Source organism: Pocillopora damicornis, chromosome 10, assembly GCF_964200805.1.
Source record: "Pocillopora damicornis chromosome 10, jaPocDami1.2, whole genome shotgun sequence".
Taxonomy (NCBI): domain Eukaryota; kingdom Metazoa; phylum Cnidaria; class Anthozoa; order Scleractinia; family Pocilloporidae; genus Pocillopora; species Pocillopora damicornis.
This window is the reverse complement of record NC_142679.1, coordinates 19392937-19411139: the sequence shown is the minus strand read 5'-3', so window position 1 is coordinate 19411139 and position 18203 is coordinate 19392937. Positions and strand designations below refer to the sequence as shown.

The window sequence follows — 18203 nt, the reverse complement described above, 5'->3', positions numbered from 1 at the left end:
CAGACCTGAGTAATGGAAATTGGATGGCATACTTGATCTCTTCATTATATTTCACTATGTTAGTTTTATTATTTGGGAGACCCCTATTCAGGGAACACAAACTTTGGTCTCAGAAAAATGTTCTATCATATCTTTGTATCCGTTACCTCTATGGAAGGGACTCCTCTATTCAGGGGATCAGGATGCTTTTTTGGGTTCCTAAGCCTGGTTGTAATGTCCATTTTGACCACTCAAAATGTGACTGACCCCAAATGTTAAGTGTACACTAATCACAATGACAGCAGCTTTCACAATATGACCTTTCTAACACATGGTTTGATGATATAAATTTTTTTGCCAAAGGATGACAGTTCAGACAATGCTTTTTTAGGGGGGTTAATTATGGACAAACCCTAAACTTTACTTAGGGGACGCTTGCCCTGGTCCCAGGGTGTCCCCTGGATTGCGTACTTGATCTCTTCGTTATATTTTCATTGTTTAGATTATTAGGAAGACCCCTATTCAGGGAACATATACTTGGTCTAAGGAAAATGTTCAATCATATCTTTGTATCCATTACCTCTATGGAAGGGACTCCTCTATTCAGGGGATCAGAACACTTTTTTGGGTTCCGAAGCCTGGTTGTAATGTCCATTTTGACCACTCAAAATGTGACTGACCCCAAAGATTAAGTATACCCTAACCACAATGACGACAGCTTTCACAATATGACCTCTCTAATATGGCACATGGTTTGATGACTTAGACTTGATGACAATTCTTGATGAGAATTCAGACAATGCTTTTTTTGGGGGGTTAATCATTGACAAACCTTAAACTTTATTTAGGGAACACTTGCCCCGGTCCCAGGGTGTCCCCTGAATGAAGAATACTCAGATGTTGTGTTGAAGTAAGGCTGTGATATTGATAATGTTACTACTGTCATTGTTCTAAAAAAATAGTAATTAAAGGAACCATAAATTTTGTTGGTGACAGTGCAAATAAAAAAGAAATATCAATTTATGTGGTGAATATTCTACCTCATTAAAAATTTTTAGTGAAGCATGTTGCCCTGGGATTTCTTATCTCCCAATGCAAGCCACAATCATTATTGTTACTGAGAACCAATTTAATTAGATCCTATCAAGTCAGTTCTGCACCTGCCAACCACTTTCAAATTTGCTCATACAAGTAACCCTCAAAATCAAAAACTAATAACCATAATTGTTTTTTGGAATTTAATTTTTGTTTCCTGACACCTCATTGGGATTTTTTGTGACACACAAAAATATATTGAATTAAATTAACCTTTTATGGATGTTCCTTGAAAGGTTTCCCAAAATATATTTAAAATTGTATAAAGATATATAATTATATTAACAATAATAATAAAAATTAATATAGTAATTATTTATAACTAAACAAGCTCTAAAGGTTCATGCTAATATACTGTGTGGAGGTATTTCCTCATGGCAATCCTAAAAGATTTCAAGGAGGTACAATTCTCAGAGTCATTGTCCAAACTGTTCCATAAGCTAGTTGCTCTATAGGTAAAAGTACTTTGGCCTGAGGCAGTTTTACAAATTGGTATCTGAAGTGAGTCCCTTTGTGCGTGTAATGAGCATGAATACGAGAGCACTCAATGAACTTATCACTCTGGTATTGTGGAGCGAGGTCATTCCGACATTTGTATGTCGTTACTGTGTCCTTATACAGTAGTAGTTGCTTTACAGGTAGCCAGTTCAATTGGTGAAGCAAAGGAGTTACATGGTCAAATTTCTTAGAGTTCATAATCTATCTTGCTGGCAAAGTTTTGGACTGACTGTAGGTTACTGATATTTCCAGCTGATGTGTTTGACCACACAGTGGAACAACATAACATTTTACTAAAGACTGATGCTATTAGGTAATTTTAAAGTTTCTTTGTTAAAGTTCTTCTTTACCCAATTTATCTGATATAGTTTAGAAAAGCAGGACGAGACCACACGTGTGATGTGGTGATCATAAGTTAAGTAGGGGCCCAGAATGACTACAGGTCCTTGGCTGAAGTAGCTGGTTGTAGTATCCAACCAATGAAGGACACTTAGGGAACTCCTGGTATCCTACTCATCCACTGCCTAGTTCCGATATAGAGGAGCTTGGTCTTGCTTGGATTTATCCGTAAGTTGTTTGCATGGCACCATCAGACCACATTGAGCAGGTCTTGTTCAAGCTTCTCAATAGCCGAATCAACTTCTGCCGGTGGGAATGACAGTAATACTTGGAAGTTGTCCACATATGACTCCAGGCTGCAAGTACAAGTCTTAGAGTATATAAGAGTCTATTCTTTACGAATTATCCAGGTTATTTAAAAGATATGTTCACGGTACAGTCTTCATCTTACAATTTGCGCGGAAATCATATCATGTCCCTTCCCAACCCAAAAACAACAACATACGGTCTGCACTCTTTTTCATACTTAGCTAGCAAAATATTTTGGAACTCTCCCCCAGACACTTACAGAACATTAAATTTTCTAGAATTCAAGCAGGAGATCCTCATATATGAAGCTCTTCCACAGTAGGTCTACAAGTTATGTTTACCTCTTAGTTTTCTCTCTTAGCTTTTAGTTGTATATAGTTTATAAATAATATTGAAATTGTAAGATAGCATATTTTAATTTCATTTTAGTTTTTTTTTTTCTCGAAGATATTAGCTCTACAGCTACACTGAATTTCGAGCTTAAATAAAGTATATGTATGTATGTATGTACTAGAAGCTGAGGGCAGATCATTGAGGTAGATGCAGAAAAGCAATGGTGAAATGATTGTGCCTTGTGGGACTCCATGTGTTATTATTGGCAGGGGGTCCGAAAGAGTGGAATCAATTTGAAAAAATTGAGAGCGCCCTGATAGATAGCTCTTGAACCAATTAACAGTTGAAGGTGATACTCCTACTTTGGAGGGTTTAAGAAGCAGCTTTTGATGTTGAATGCTATCAAAAGCTTTTGAGAGGTCAAATAGGATGATATATGAATATTTGTGGTGTTTACATGCAATTTTCTGAGTTTCACAGAAATATCACAGTTAATTAACTCTATCAATTTCTTGCTTACATTAACAAACACTGGCTGGCTGCAGCCATCAAAGTTACCTGTTTTTTTAATTCATTCACCAAAATGGGTAAAAAATTATCCACATCCAAACTGAGTAAAATAAAAAAATCCCTGCTGATTGGTTCAAGCTTAATTAATTAGTGTTATTTCAAATTCTACTGTGTTTCTAATGAGTAAAATTGCATATTCATCAATTAAGGATATAAACACAGCTAGTATCTAATACTTGAGGTAAAATTATAATTTTAGGTAAAAGATGTTGCCTTCAGTTAATTAAAAAAACCCAATCCCACATTAAAACATTTGTTAGACACACAGCTTTGCTAACACAGAAGGTTCGAAAAGCATCAATGTCAAAAACTACAATATTATGACAAAAAAATTGTGAATAATAAACTGTTACAGAATTTTAATGACAAAATACTCAATGTCTACCTCTGCAGAGGATAGTCTTCAGCAAACTGACCGGATGGTGTCTAGACAATGCAAGTGGAATTCATTGTCAGAGGCAAATGATCAGAGTATAACTTCCACTTGGGTTGTGAAAAAAAAGTATCCGATTCATTTACTTCCACAGACAACAGTCCTCTACTGGAGATTGAACAAGAGGTCAACAAACAAAAACAGCTTTTACTAAACAATTAAACACCACAACAGACAGAGGCTTGTTTTGGGACCAGACAGTATATTTAATGTATATATCCTACGTAAATAACACACCAGACTATAACATATTACAAACAAAATATTACAAAGACGGATGAAATAAAGAAACAAACAAAATTGTCAATGGTCTGGGTGGAATGGAAAATACAACTTTCTTAGAAGCTACAAATAACTTTTGTTGCTTGCTTGCTTGCTTGATTACAAATAACACATGCACAGATACCTAAGGGATTATATACTAAAGTAATTTTGCAATTGAAATGTGTTAGGCTACATGAACCATCATGTAGCCACTTATTCCAGTTTCTGGAGCAGAGAGCAAAAAGCAGCATTGGTACATTGATTGGACAGGATTTTAGTCTAAAACAAATCAGTTTTAACTGAGAAAGGGTGGCCCAGAATGGGAAACATTCATTCAGTTTAACACTCTCAGTCATGAAATTTGGAACAAGCACAGAATCAGAATGCTGTACATTTTTGAATCCACAAACTGGAGTCAAATGTTTTTTATCAGGCCCTACCAATCACTCAATAAGTACAACATACTAACTTGCTCTCTTCCAGACATTTCATATGATGCACTATGAAAAACCACATCAATCTGATGACTGGTAAATATCTTTCTAACATCTTCTTTACTTGTTCTATCCCCCTAAACATACATATGAATCTTATGACATAAAATAAGAGTTAAAGTTATCATTATATTAAAAAAAATTAACTTGAATCCAGGATATCGCATTATCCTTCGCACGAAAAGTGGAAATTATGTAAGAATTCTAGAATGTCGGGTGTCCAATTTTAAGAAAACACTTCCCTCTACCATGTATTTTCCCCATAGTAAAATCTAATATTTTCGTCTGTGCGTAGAACAAAGGAAAGATCCGAATGGAGTTGTTTTGGTAAAATAATCCAGGGAAAATTATATAATTTCCCGGTTAAGTCTACCCGTAAACACTCCATTTGCTCGTATGCAACCACAGGCGGCCCAAGCTCACGTCTCGAGAAAAAGCCAACGATGAATTCATGAAAGCGTCACGCGTTGTGTGACTCGGTGTTAAGTTACGGGAGGAACCGTTGAAATTTTGAACACGTTATAAAGAATAGTATGGGGAACGAAATATGGTCGATTTACAACGATAAATATTTCGAAATATGAATATTTTACACGTAAAATCAATCAAACTTACTCATGCCCTGTGTATCCGTCGTAATTTCTGGCGATTTCTGCCGTTTTAAGCTTGCTTTACCATCACTGTTATCCACGTCAAAAGACTTCGTACCTTACGTTACAGGCTACAAAACAAACAGTGTCGTGTAATAGTCACATCTTATAACCGGAACAGAGAGAGGGTCTTTCTTGCTCGCAAGGCTGTCACGTGATAGTAAATGAACCAATCAAAATAATTCATTAAACCGAAGTGATAATCGACGTGAAATACTGCTAATACTAAAATGTTTAGCGAGGTGTTTCACCAGTTTATTTTTCTATAAGTTATAGCTTCAGCTCCTATGAAGTGATTTCAGATCATCAGCGAACTGTAGCTCCAGAGTGTCACTGAAGGGAGTAGATACAGGACCTTCACTTCAACAACACATCAACAAAGACTTGGTAAGCCAACTCATGTTAAGTTTTGATGCATGATGGCCAGAATCCTAACTGAAATGAAAAATTTTGGTAAATACCTGAAAGCAACTCATCACGTCTATTTTCAAACGTCTTTTCTAAGACGAGCAATGAACTGAATCATAATCACAAATCGTGTGACACTGTCTTGCTCTTTAAGGCTAAGGTCTTCCCGGATGTCCCTCGCAATTTGTTTTCGAGACATTTCACTTGATGTTTTGTTCTTCTTAAACATCACTCCCCAGTAACCTGTTATCTTTTCTATTTAGACATCTGGCTCAATATTTTCCTTTCCATAGGGCTGTATTTGTCTTTCCTTAGTTAATTAAATTACAAACATTTATCAAAGATTAATTGGCAAGGCTCTTGTTGGAGAGGCTATGAAAGAAAATTTCTAATAGTTTTTGTATGTTGGGTGTTTTTAAAAATAGTTTGAGGTATGTTTATGGTTTAAAATGTTTTTCCTCTTGTAAATCTGATTTTAGATGCTTTATCCTCTGAATTCCACTCCACAAGTTCAACCAGTGAAAGTCCACAAAAAAAAGAACAATGGGAAAAAAGTGAACAGAAGACAAAGATTATGGAGGCAGTGAAATTGGAAGGTAAAAAGTAAATTAAAAACTTGTATTAATTTATTATGGAAAGCTTTTGTGAACAGTAATAACAATTGTGTGATAATAATGGGGCATCAATAAATTAATATAACTGTACACATTTCTACTTATTTCGACAAAACATCTGAAGAGAGGCTGTGAATGCTAATCTCTCTCTGCCTCTTTTACCCGTAGGTACTTCACCTCTCACTGTAGTATCTACCACTGGTCATGGAAAAGAACTAGAAGAACCATGGTGAGGGAAAGGAGAAAAAAGTGAACAGAAGACAAAGATTATGGAGACAGTGAAATTGGAAGGTGAAAAGGAAATTAAAAAAACTTGTATTAATTTAATTAAGTTAATATGGAAAGCTGTTGTGAACAGTGATAAAAATTATGTGACACATGTTCGAAGAATTAGCTCAATGCAATGATGTGGCATAAATAAATTAATCTAATTGTACACAGTTCCACTAATGAGAATAAAACATTTGAAGAGAGGCTGCATTTTTACCCTCAGGTACTTCACCTCTCACTGTAGTATCCACCACTGGTCATGGAAAAGAACTAGAAGAACCTTGGGGAAGGAAAGGTGAACTTATTTTTAAAGTTAATGTAATTGAAACATGGTGCTCAGCTATTAATCCAAGTGCAAAGTTGTATTTTATTGAAAGTTTTTGACTGTTTAGGGTTCTTTATGTTGGTTGAGTTTTTCCCTTTGTTATTGGGGGAAAAAACCCACTTTTAGGTTGATTCAGTTGATATACTCTTTAAACTGATATCAAACCACCTTGAAATGAATAAAAAGATGTGGAGTTTACTACTTTCAGTTGTTTTCTGCTGACTCATTGAAGTCTAGCATGGGTTCCATTTTGGGTCCAGTTCCCCCATCATGGTCCCAAAATAGGAAAACAACATAGCAAATCACTGACTTGTTGTTTTGATGCAAATGATATAGAAGAAGTGGAACAATTCATAGATGCGTAAATTGTCCAAAAAAAGTTGTAGGAGTGAAGCTAAGAAACTTCAGGAAAAAAAAGGAGAAATGAATAAAAGAACCTGAATGCGGTTTTAGTCATCTTTTGAAATCGAAATGAATAAAACATAATACACATGTAGACTGAATACTTTTTCAACAGTTTTCTTTTTTCGGTTGTAAAGCATCTTTGTTCAAATACAAGTAATCTACTTTTACTTTTGAAAAAGTAAATTCAAACATTTTCAACACTAGGTAATCATCACCGTGATGATTAAATATTTTTAGCCATGTAAATAGCTCAATGGCACTAAATGTTTTGATATTTTTTTCCAGTAAATACTTTTAAGAGAAATGATTCCTTATCTGAGATATTAACACAGTAAATGGTTTGAACCCAGGGGTAACATGTAATAGTGTAGTTTGATTGTCCAGGTGAGTGTAGTCCTGAGAAGGGCTGTTGTCAGTAATGGTGAGTGACGTTTTGACAACTTGAGCAGAAGTCATCATCAGAGTCAAGTGAAAGGTTGTTGTCAGTCGAATGTACTTAGTCCAGTTTTTGTTTGAGGAAAGGCGATGTCAACAATCACATCACTGAACATCACTGACTTATGAACCACACTATTGACTGGGACTCTGTGCAATGCCTAAACTACAGCACCAACTACTTTCAACGACTGGGTGGAAACAAACAAACATAAGTAAACTCTTTCGTCCGATCACTTAATCAGATGTGCTCTACTTTGCGTAATGTCCACCTTCACTAACAGATCCAAACCAACCAATCACGACTGACCTACGCCACTTGAGTTGTACAGCCAATAACATCATGGCAAAACTGACCAATCAGTTTACACAAACCGGACTAAGTACATTCGACTGACAACAACCTTTCACTTGACTCTGATGATGACTTCCGCTCAGGTTGTCGAAACGTCAGTTCACCATTACCAACAACAGTCCTTCTCAGGACTGCACTCACCTGGACAATCAAACTATACTATTACATGAGATATTAACCTTTTTCTGTCTTTACTTTTATCCATAAATACTGTTAAATGTTCTCAGCTATTATTCAGCAACTTAGTTTTGGTTAGGAACATATTTTCAATTCAGGTTTGCCTCTAAATCCATAATTTCAGTAAAAGGTAGCATTAGATTAACTGTGGCATGTGATATTGAAGAATTACTTAAAGATAGCTTTTTTATTGTTCTCTCCCTTGACCTCTACACATGTTATTATGCTTTAAATTTTTATATCAGGTGAGGCACTAAGTGCTAAATATATTTCTGTGTACCTTTGCTCTCAGGAAGTTTTCCTGTCCTTAAATTTTCGACATATTATCTTGAGGTATTACCAGCTGAACTAAGCGATCAGCTTCAGAGGCTCAGAATGGAAGGTGAATATAAAATGTTTATTGATTCATTATCAGAGAGAAATAAATCCAAGCTTGCTATTAAAGGCTTTCACCCCTGTATCAAAATATCATTTTTCAAGGGAAATTATTCCTTATTTAAAAGAACCTGTAGTCTGATTTTATTACTATTGATGAATACTTCCACTCTTTATTCAATTCATTTATTTTCAAGGGAAACTATTCCCAAGTAAAGATGATCCCTCTTCCTTTATAGTTATTAAGTGAGATTGCTGTCCTATACTTTTGGCTATTATGTAAAGTGTTAGCTTTTATATGAAATTTTTCTTAATTTAGTTTTTCCTAATTCTGTGCTGTGGTGAAAGGGAGTATTAAGTTGGCTGTGGCTTATTATGATGAGACAATTTTTCTAAATGGTTGATTTCAACTATGACCATAGGCGATTAATCAGAAAACTGACACTATAACTGTGCTATCACATGACCCCAACACAATGTACAGTGCTAGTTAAATGCCTGTTTTTAATCATTTATGTGAAATAAGGCACTGAATGCTAAATACAGTGTATCCTTCTGTTTACCTTTCCTTTCAGATACTTTTTTCTACCCTGCACTCTTAACTGCTGAACTTGAAGAAAAACTAAAAGAACTACTCACAGAACTTGAGCGACAAAGAGATAAAGGTGAGTAAAACATGTGTATTGGCTCCGTTGAACAGGGCAAAAGAAATATGGAAAGTGATGCAAGGAAATGGTTGCACTAGTATTTTAGGCTTGTTTTTCTAAGTAACAAGCTGAATGGTTTTAGTTTGCCATAAAGGACTCCTAATTATATTATCTTCCCTCAAATATCTAAGTCCTGCATGCAAATTGCAAAACATCTCCACCACTCATTACATGTTAAAACATGGAATGAACTAACCCCTCCTCTTATATAATGCTATCAACCAAGAATGCTGTTGAATGCTTTAAACCATTTTGCTACCTTCTCTCAGGTAGTTTACCTCCCACTATTTCCACCATTGAAGTAGAAGTAGACGAACTACTCAAGAAATTTCAGAAATGGCGGATCGAAGGTGAATAAATAATGCACATTTAGAGAGAAAATAATTGTAGTAGAATGCTATTAAAATATTTCCAGTTCCTTGTAGAATTACATTACCGCTCGTGTATACATTAACCAAAAAACGCGAATAAAACGCGCCAAAAATCGCATGCAAATGCGAATTTAAAAAAATGTACGCGTCAAAAAATTGCACATGCGCGCATAAGCTTGGTACGTCTGCCTCGTTAGTACATATGAGGTAATCCTTTTGTTTTTCAATTGTTGGCGGTTTACCGTTTTCAATAATAGGCTAAATAGAATCAAAGTGCTCTGTGAGCAAACTCGTGAATTGACACATGATTTTTTAGATTATGTTTAATGTTATCTGGTTTAGGGAATTTTGTGGTTGATTGTCATATCTAGAGTACGAGCAGTAGTTCAGTGTTCGCTAATGTAGCAGAGAAACAAAGTAACGTTGGGATAAGAAGGCATTACAATTGAAATGATCATGCTATTACATTTGACAAGGTGGATGATGTCATGTGTTTTAAACGTCTATCATTTTTGTTTCTGGTTCAAAAGAAAAGGTTGGAAGTAAATGTGGGTGAAAAGTGAAATTTACTGTCTTTCGTTGTAAATATTAGAAAATCAAGGCAATACTGTCTTAATGAAAACATTAACGATTCCCTCTTTGTCAAATGAGACAAACGGGAACGAGTTTTGAGTGATATAACTAAGCCAAGCGTGCCACCGTCATTTTGGATCTCCGCCTGGGTAGATTTAGGTCACGTGCTAGGCAACGTATGATCAATAACAAGATAGAATTTCATTTCAGGCCTATTTATCAATTTTGTGGTGTGTAACTTTCGCATTTTAGTACGTTGTTTGTATGTTGAATCTTCAAATTGTCTTGAAACTTAAAAGAAAATTGTTCTTTTAAAATTCACTGAAAATCGGTAGCTAAAATTGTTTGTTTAGGTGTTATCTGATTTTCGTGTTAACTTGTTATTTCGTCAGTCGCCGGCATCTTCTGTTGCTTCTCACAGGAAGAACACACGCGACGAAACGTAATGATCAATTTCGTCCTCAATCTCACGCTATAACAGAAAAAGCTTTTGAACATCTGTAAACTCCGAGCGCTTCGCAGTAAGTGATATTTTCAATGAATCTTCGGATTGTTTTCAAGTTCAAGGACTGTAAATTACAATTTTATGAAAAACGAAGGTTGTTGTGTTATTTCAGTGTGAATCCTTGCATGCCTGCCAGTCGCTGGCGCCGCTTGTTGAAACTAAAACGAAAAAAAAAACTCTTTTAAGATTATCATTGGCTTCTTTTTCACCCCACCATTATTCTTAGCAACAAAGGTCGCCATTTCGTCTGTTTATTGCTCACCAAAAACTATAAAATGCACTCAAAAGCCTAAAATCTAAAAAAAGTTTACAGGAATCGACCAATCGAGCGAGCGAGCGAATGCTATTCCCCACATCGTATCTATAACTCGCTCTTACGCATGCGCGCAATTCACGAGTTAAAAACGAATAGAAAAAAATAGAAAATAGAAATAATAGAATAGAAAAACAAAATGATTAAGTCATATATTCTAAAGAGGCAGACGTATCAAGCTTATGCGCGCACGTGCGATTTTTTGACGTGCACATTTTTTTAAATTCGCAATTGCATGCTTTTTTTGGCTACAATGTAACAGGAGTAAAATACTACACTGCTACCAACGACAAGAAAACTTGTTCGTTTCAATCACCGTTCTAACCGACCTTCCCGATATGCTGTTACAAACTACTGCGACTTCGTAATAGGAATATATGAATGATTTATCATTTTCCAACGGAATTCTTTAATCAAAATTTGTCACTTCGTATAAAAAAAAACATCCGTCACAACGGCCTTTAGAATTCGTTCTCGGTGTATTGTAATTCGGTAGAATCAGCTAAAGCGTCCGTTTGTAACTAGTTGTCGCATTCTTAATGCAAACCCACGCGTGAACGTTTAGTTCATAGCTTTATCATCGGTGACCATGCTATTCTCGAAAACTGGTTTATTCATCGCGCCTTTAATACAAAAACTTATAAGTTCTGCTAGCTCATTTTAATGGTGTTGTGTTACAGTATGGTTACCTGTCACGACTACGCCTTGTTCTTATCCATATGCATATTTTTATTGGAAACCGGATTTACTTCTTGTTTTAAAATTTGTAAAATCATCGAGCGATGTTCACCAAATTGCTCATAAAAGGGAAGGGAAAAATTAAATGCAGGATACATTTAGTTCAAGTTTGTATAAGACTCGCAGACGCGTGCAATTGGACAAAACATCAATACGGCGATACTTATGTCCGTCAACACGGTAATCCAGGACTTTTGGAAAATTGGTGGCTCCTAAAGGAGCCGTTTTTTCATCAAAGGAAGCTGTTACTAGGCTCTTCCTTCGCGTTGGACTGCAGTAGAAGTAACTTTTCGGAGGTGGCTAATGTATTTACAGCACTCAGCAGCAGTCCCAGAGTCCCTGAACCGATGGATGCCCGCGAAAAGTTCGTCCTTGTTAGTTGGCTTGACAACGCGACGCAAGCGAATGTTTTCAGTTCGTGTCAGGGGAGCTTTAAAGGATTCATGTCCGGGCTTTCAGTAGGAGTAGGCCAGTATTTTATGTTATTATCTTCGAATCTTCGTCTTTGACATTGCGATTTACTATAACTTGACCTTTCATTGTAGTAATATAGTGCGCTCCGCAACCAAACAAATCATCACGTGCGATGCGAAATGAAACTGTTTACATTTCTGTGCGTAAACGCTCAAGCGAGCGCCGATTGCGATGAATAAAATTACGTGAGTTTTCCGTTGTCGACTCGTCGCATTTTCAAACTTAAAAGTTCTTTGTTTTACACAACGATGAAATACAAAGGAAATCTATAGCACTGAATAACAAAGGCACATGAGTCGCGCATTTTTTCGACCGTGCGCGCAAAACAATCGTATATGCGCGTCTGACTACCCTGAGTCTGAGCGTACGTAATTCGTCTGCGCAGTTAACATATACGCAAGCAGTACTGTAAAATTTTTTCCAGGGAACTCCTGCATATGCAGCCTTCTACTGCAGTAATTATTGACCATTGCTATGCTCATTGGAGGCCTTATACATCAGTTATGTTCCTCCATTGGCACACAGCACTTAGGTGGAGACTGTTTTCACGAATGGTAAATCCTGGCAACCCAGGCATCAGCCGTCATGTAGTAAGAAGAAAACCTCCCATTGCACTGGAAAATAAAAATTGTAGAAGAAAAGGAACAAAATACCAGGGAAAAGTGAATTTCCTCGTAGTGCATGTTAAAAGAATATCTGACTTCTTAGGATAAGCTCATTCTGGTCCTGGAAACGTTCAAATTTTGCTACATATACAAAATTACAGGTACTGTTTCATGTTATGCACAGTTGGCGTGGTGCGCGCGTGCAGTGGTTTAGATCTGCATAAGTGTCAAGTGCGCGGTATTGTAGTGGATACTACTAGGGCTTTTTATGAGATTGCCAAGGCGTTTTTAATTGTATCCATTTACGCCCTTCAGTTTGTTAAGGCACTGCAAACTTTATTGTCCGGGTCAAAGCTGTAACACAGTGTACACATGCAGTTTGTAACTTGGATTTTGTTACTTGAACGTTGAAAAGCCTTTGTGGAAGCTACCTTAGAGTTACAATAATCACATGAGCTACCTGACGTTATTAACTTTACCATATACTATCGCTGGCCATACCTGTGGGTAATATGAAGAGAATCCTGTGTTGGGATTGACTATCTAAGCTGCCCCCTTGGAATTGCCCGCTTAGATTCCACACAAGGAAAACACTGCGCCAAGGTGACTTACAAATCTCGGTGATGGAGGTGGAAGAAAAGGGACAGAAGACTGTCAAAACAAAGACATCATGAATGACTCGCGTGGGTTTATTGTGCTACAAACACAGTTGGCTTTCTTTCCGTGCTCCTGAAATAAACAAGTCATTCTTGATTCTTAATAAAGTGAAATCTTTTTGTGTTTTTATGGACCTCGAGCTCGTCTTGGTCCAATATTCAGCCATCTTGACCTCATGCTTGGTTAACAAAATACACACACACACACACACACACACACACGCACACGCACGCACACACACACACACATGTATATATATGTATGTAATTGCTTAGTCAGTAAACCTTAGTACATGTAGGAGGGTCTCAATGTAGTTAACCGTAAAATGGCAAAAAAAATAGCCGTTAGGCATAAAAATTGACAAATTTCAACTGTCAGTCGTCAAAATGGTCAACTGAAAAAATTTTTCTTTAATCTTCTGAACAGATTTTCGCAAGATTTTCATTGGAGGGGCTATGAAAGAAAAAATTTCTAGTTTTTACATGTTGGGTGTTTTTAAAAATAGTTTGAGGTATGTTTATGGTTCAAAATGTTTGTCATCTTGTAAATCTGATTTTAGGTGCTCTGTCCTCTGAATTCCACTCCACAAGTTCAACCAGTGAAAGTCCACAAAAAAAAGAACAATGGGAAAAAAGTGAACAGCGAACAAAGATTATGGAGACAGCGAAATTGGAAGGTGAAAAGGAAATTTAAAAAAACTTATATTAAGTTATATGGAAAGCTGTTGTGAACAATAATAACGGTTATGTTATAAGTACTTGAAGAATTATCTCAGTGCAATGATGTGGCATCAATTAATTAATATAATTGTACACAGTTCCAATTATGAGAACAAAACATCTGAAGAGAAGCTGTGAATGCTAATCTCTCTCTGCATTTTTACCCTTAGGTACTTCACCCCTCATTGCGATACCGACCACTGGTCATGGAAAAGAACTAGAAGAACCTTGGGGAAGGAAAGGTGAACAGGATGCTCAGTTTGAATTATTTTTGAAGTTAATGTAATTGAAACATGTTGCTCATTATGTTCAGCTACTACCAGTAGGCCAAGTAAAAAGTTGTATTGTATTGTTAGTTATCAACTATTTAATGTTCTTCATGTTTGTTGAGTTTTTCCCTTTGTTATTGGGAAAAGTACCCGCTTTTAAGTGGATTTAGTTGATCTACCCTTAAAACTGATATCAAACCACCTTGAAATGAATAAAAAGATGTGTGGCTTACTGCTTTCAGTTGTTTTCGCTGACGTGTTGAAGTCTAGCATGGGTTCCAGTTTGGGTTCAGTTCCCCCTGACATGCTCCAAGAAAAAAAAGAAAACAACATAGCAAATCACTGATTTGTTGTTTTGATGTATTGACATTGAAGAAGTGGAAGAATTCATCCGTGCGTAAATTGGCCTTAAAAAGCTTTAGGAGTGAAGCTATGAAACTTCAGGGAAAAAAAAAATGAGAAATGAAAAAAGAACGTGAATGTAGTTTTAGTCATCTTTTACAATAGAAATTAATGTTATTAATAGGCAAGAATGCTTCTGTCAGCAATTATGATAAATGATACTTGTCAATGCAAATTATTTGAAATGTGTTTCTGCCTCATTCTCTTCTCTAGTTAAAGGTAGTGCTGAGTTTCCTTGCAATAAATTAAGGAAATGTTACATACATGTAGAGTGATTACTTTTTCAGTTGCTCTCAATAGTTTTTTTTTTCGGTTTTAAAGCTTCTGTTCTTAAATGTAGATAATCTACAGTGTACATGTACCTACTAGTATCTTTAAATGCAAGTTGGTATGCCTTTTCCCAACTATTAATTAGTAGAAATGGTAATATCTCTCTACATACCTTTGTTTTTAGGCATGTTGCCTCTTCCTGGATCTTTCACCTTTGATCTTGAAGAAAAACTAGAAAAGCTTTATATGAAACTCCTAACGATAAAAGGTGAAGTAAAATATGCTGTTAAATTAAATTTCATGGCAAATCTAAACCAAGAATGCTTTTAAATACATTTAGTTCTCATTCAAAATATTTTTTTGAAAGGAAATTTCACCCGATTTAGTTTTCCCTCACTCTGTGTTTTGTTAGAAGGGAATATTGAGATGGTAGAGGCTGAGGATGGTGAAACAGTATATAATGATAAACTAAGTTTTTTCGGTGTTGATCCTAAATTACGCCTTAAAAAACCGACAATGAGGTAATTTAGATAGATTTTGTACATCGTATACAATCAGTTAATCGCATGTTGGTTTGACCTGTTATCGTGTCACTATTAAAAGTAACACCATGAGTTGCACTTTGTACCTTACCCCTCAGGGTTGACTCCCATTGCTACGGACACCCTAGCGGGGAGATTTAGTTTCTGTAATAGCGAAGAGTCTGTAATAACGGGGTATGAGAGATAAAATAAAGTTTCCAACGTGGCCTCACAAACGGGAAAAAGATCAGGCCTAAAGCAGGAAATTCTCATGTTCACACCCAATTGAAGAATGGTTTCTTTATTTTCTTTTTTCATAATGTCGCTTTATAGTATGTTTGTCGGGATTTTGGATGAAGTATTAAGTGTCTGTTATAGCGAGAGAAAGAACAAGAGAAATGTCGTGCTGTGGGCTTGAAAGTGTCTACATTTCGGTGAAAGGAAGAGTCCGTTTTAAAGGGAATTTATTTCGTTTCTTCATGCTTTTCCCTAGGGGCTGGCTTTTGTTTGCGGTGGCGAGGTGTCTGTAATAGTGAGGGGTACGCAGGGCGAGAGTCAACTGTAGATTAATCCAAATTTGGCATTGTTTCATTCTCTACTTTAGCTAAAGATGGTATTGAGTCGGCATGTGGTAAAAATACATAATGATTGTTTTCAACGATGATCATGGAGTTACAATAAAGATCTAACACTGTTTTACTTCAACATGACTATAATTTGCTGTTTGCACAAGTATATCTGTTGTTATCTTTTCTGTGTAAAGTCAGACACTCAATTTTGAAAAGCTCTGTATACCTTTGCTCTCAGGTTCTTCATCTCTCCCCGTCGCTGATCTTAAGGAAAAGCTAGATCAAGTATTTGAGGAAATTCGGATGCTGAGAATGGAAGGTGTATAGAAAAATTCATATCTTGTCATTTTTAGGGAGAAACTGATACAAGAATGCTAATAACCGTCCTTAAAGTTTGCTTAGGTTTAAAAAATAAGCTAAAATATTGAATAGGTAAAAACCAAACATTTTCAAAACCAGGTCATCATCACCCTGATGATGACCTGGTTTTGAAAATGTTTGCTTTTTATATATTTTTTAATATTTTAGTCATGTAAATAGCTCAATGCTATGAAATAAATTCATGTTTTTCCAGTAAACTCTTTAAGAGAAATTATTCCCTATCTGAGATATTAACGTTTTTTTGTCTTTACTTTCATCCAAGAATACTGCGAAATGCTTTCAGCTGTTATTCAGTAACTTAGTTTTGTTAAGGAAAATATTTTCAATTCAGTTTTGTCTCTTAATCCTCAACCTCAGTTAAAGGAAGTATCAAATTGGCTGTTGCATGTGATAATGAAATATTACTTATAGATAGGTTATTTCACAATGATATAATGGAAAACTTGCATCATTGTTCTTTCACTTGACCTCGATACATGTTATCATGCTTTAACTTTTTTATCAGGTGAGGTACTTAGTGCTAAATATATTTCTGTGTACCTTTGCTCTCAGGTAATTTTTCTGTCCTTAAATTTTCAACCATTGATCTTGAGAAAAAACTAGCTGAACTAGGCATGGAGCTTCACAGGCTCAGAATGGAAGGTGAATATAAAATGTTTATTTATTCATTATCCGAGAGAAATAAATCCAAGAATGCCGTTAAAGGCTTCCACCCCCGTATCCAATTATCACTTTTGAAGGAAAATTATTCCTTATTTAAAATAATCTGTTATCTGATTTTATTACTATTGATGAATGCTTCCACTCTTTATTCAATTCATTTATTTTCAAGGGAAAATATTCCTAAGTAAAGATGATCCCTGTTCCTTTATAATTATTAAGTGAGATAGTTATCTAATACTTTCAGTTCTTCACATGAGCCTAGTACAATGAGAAGTGTTTGTTAAATGCCTGTTTTTAACCATTTATGCGAGGTAAGGCACTGAATGCTAAATACAGTGTATCTCTCTGTTTACCTTTCCCTTCAGGTACTTTGCCTCCCCCCGAACTCTTTACTGCTGATCTTGAAGATGAACTAGAACGACTTGAACAACTTCTTATCGAACAAAGAGAAAGAATGAAAGGTGAGTGAAACATGTGTATTAACTCTGTTGAGCTGGGCAAAAGAAATATGGAAAGTGATGCAAGGAAATGGTTATACTAGTATTTCAGGCTTGATTTTTTAAGTAACAAGCTGAAAGGTGACACACTTCCTTTTAGTTGGTTATAAAGGACTCCTGTTATTTTCTCTCCAATACCTAAGCCCTGCATGCAACTTGCAAAAACATCTGCGCTGCTCATTACGTGTTGAAGCATTGGATAATGTGCATTTACTCCATATTTAAGATAACCCCTCTTCTTATATAATGTTATCAATCAAGAATGGTGTTTAAAAATTCTTTAAACCATTTTGCTGTTTACTTCTCTCAGGTAGTTCACGTTCCCTTTTTTCCACCTTTCATACAGTACATACACTACGCAAGGAACTTGAGAAAGTCAAGATGGAAGGTGAATAAATAATGTTCATTTAGAGTAAAACGATTTTAGTAGAATGCTATTAAACACTCCCGCTTATTTATCGAAGTATCTTTTTCCACGGAACTCCTGCACGTGCAGTCTTTTTCTGCAGTAATTATTAACAACTGCAATGCTCATTACAGGCCTAAGATATAAGTTACATTATTACTTTGGCACCCAGCACTTGGATTGAGACTGTTTTCACGAATGGTAAATCCTGGCGACCCAGCCATCAGCCGTCATG

The 18203-nt window shown here is 35.9% G+C and overlaps 1 long non-coding RNA gene across 2 annotated transcripts; it reads right to left on the bottom strand.

The window, feature by feature from the left end:
* Nucleotides 1-1200: 1200 nt before the first annotated feature.
* On the bottom strand, nucleotides 1201-5034 carry LOC113682126 (uncharacterized). Of its 2 annotated transcripts, XR_016180543.1 has the most exons (3): nucleotides 4930-5034; nucleotides 3509-4391; nucleotides 1201-2267 (listed from the first exon to the last, which is right to left on the bottom strand). It is a non-coding gene; the product is annotated as an uncharacterized LOC113682126 (long non-coding RNA). The 2 variants fall into 2 exon arrangements; XR_003447249.2 differs by lacking the exon at nucleotides 4930-5034 and having other exon boundaries at nucleotides 3509-4778.
* Nucleotides 5035-18203: the final 13169 nt, after the last annotated feature.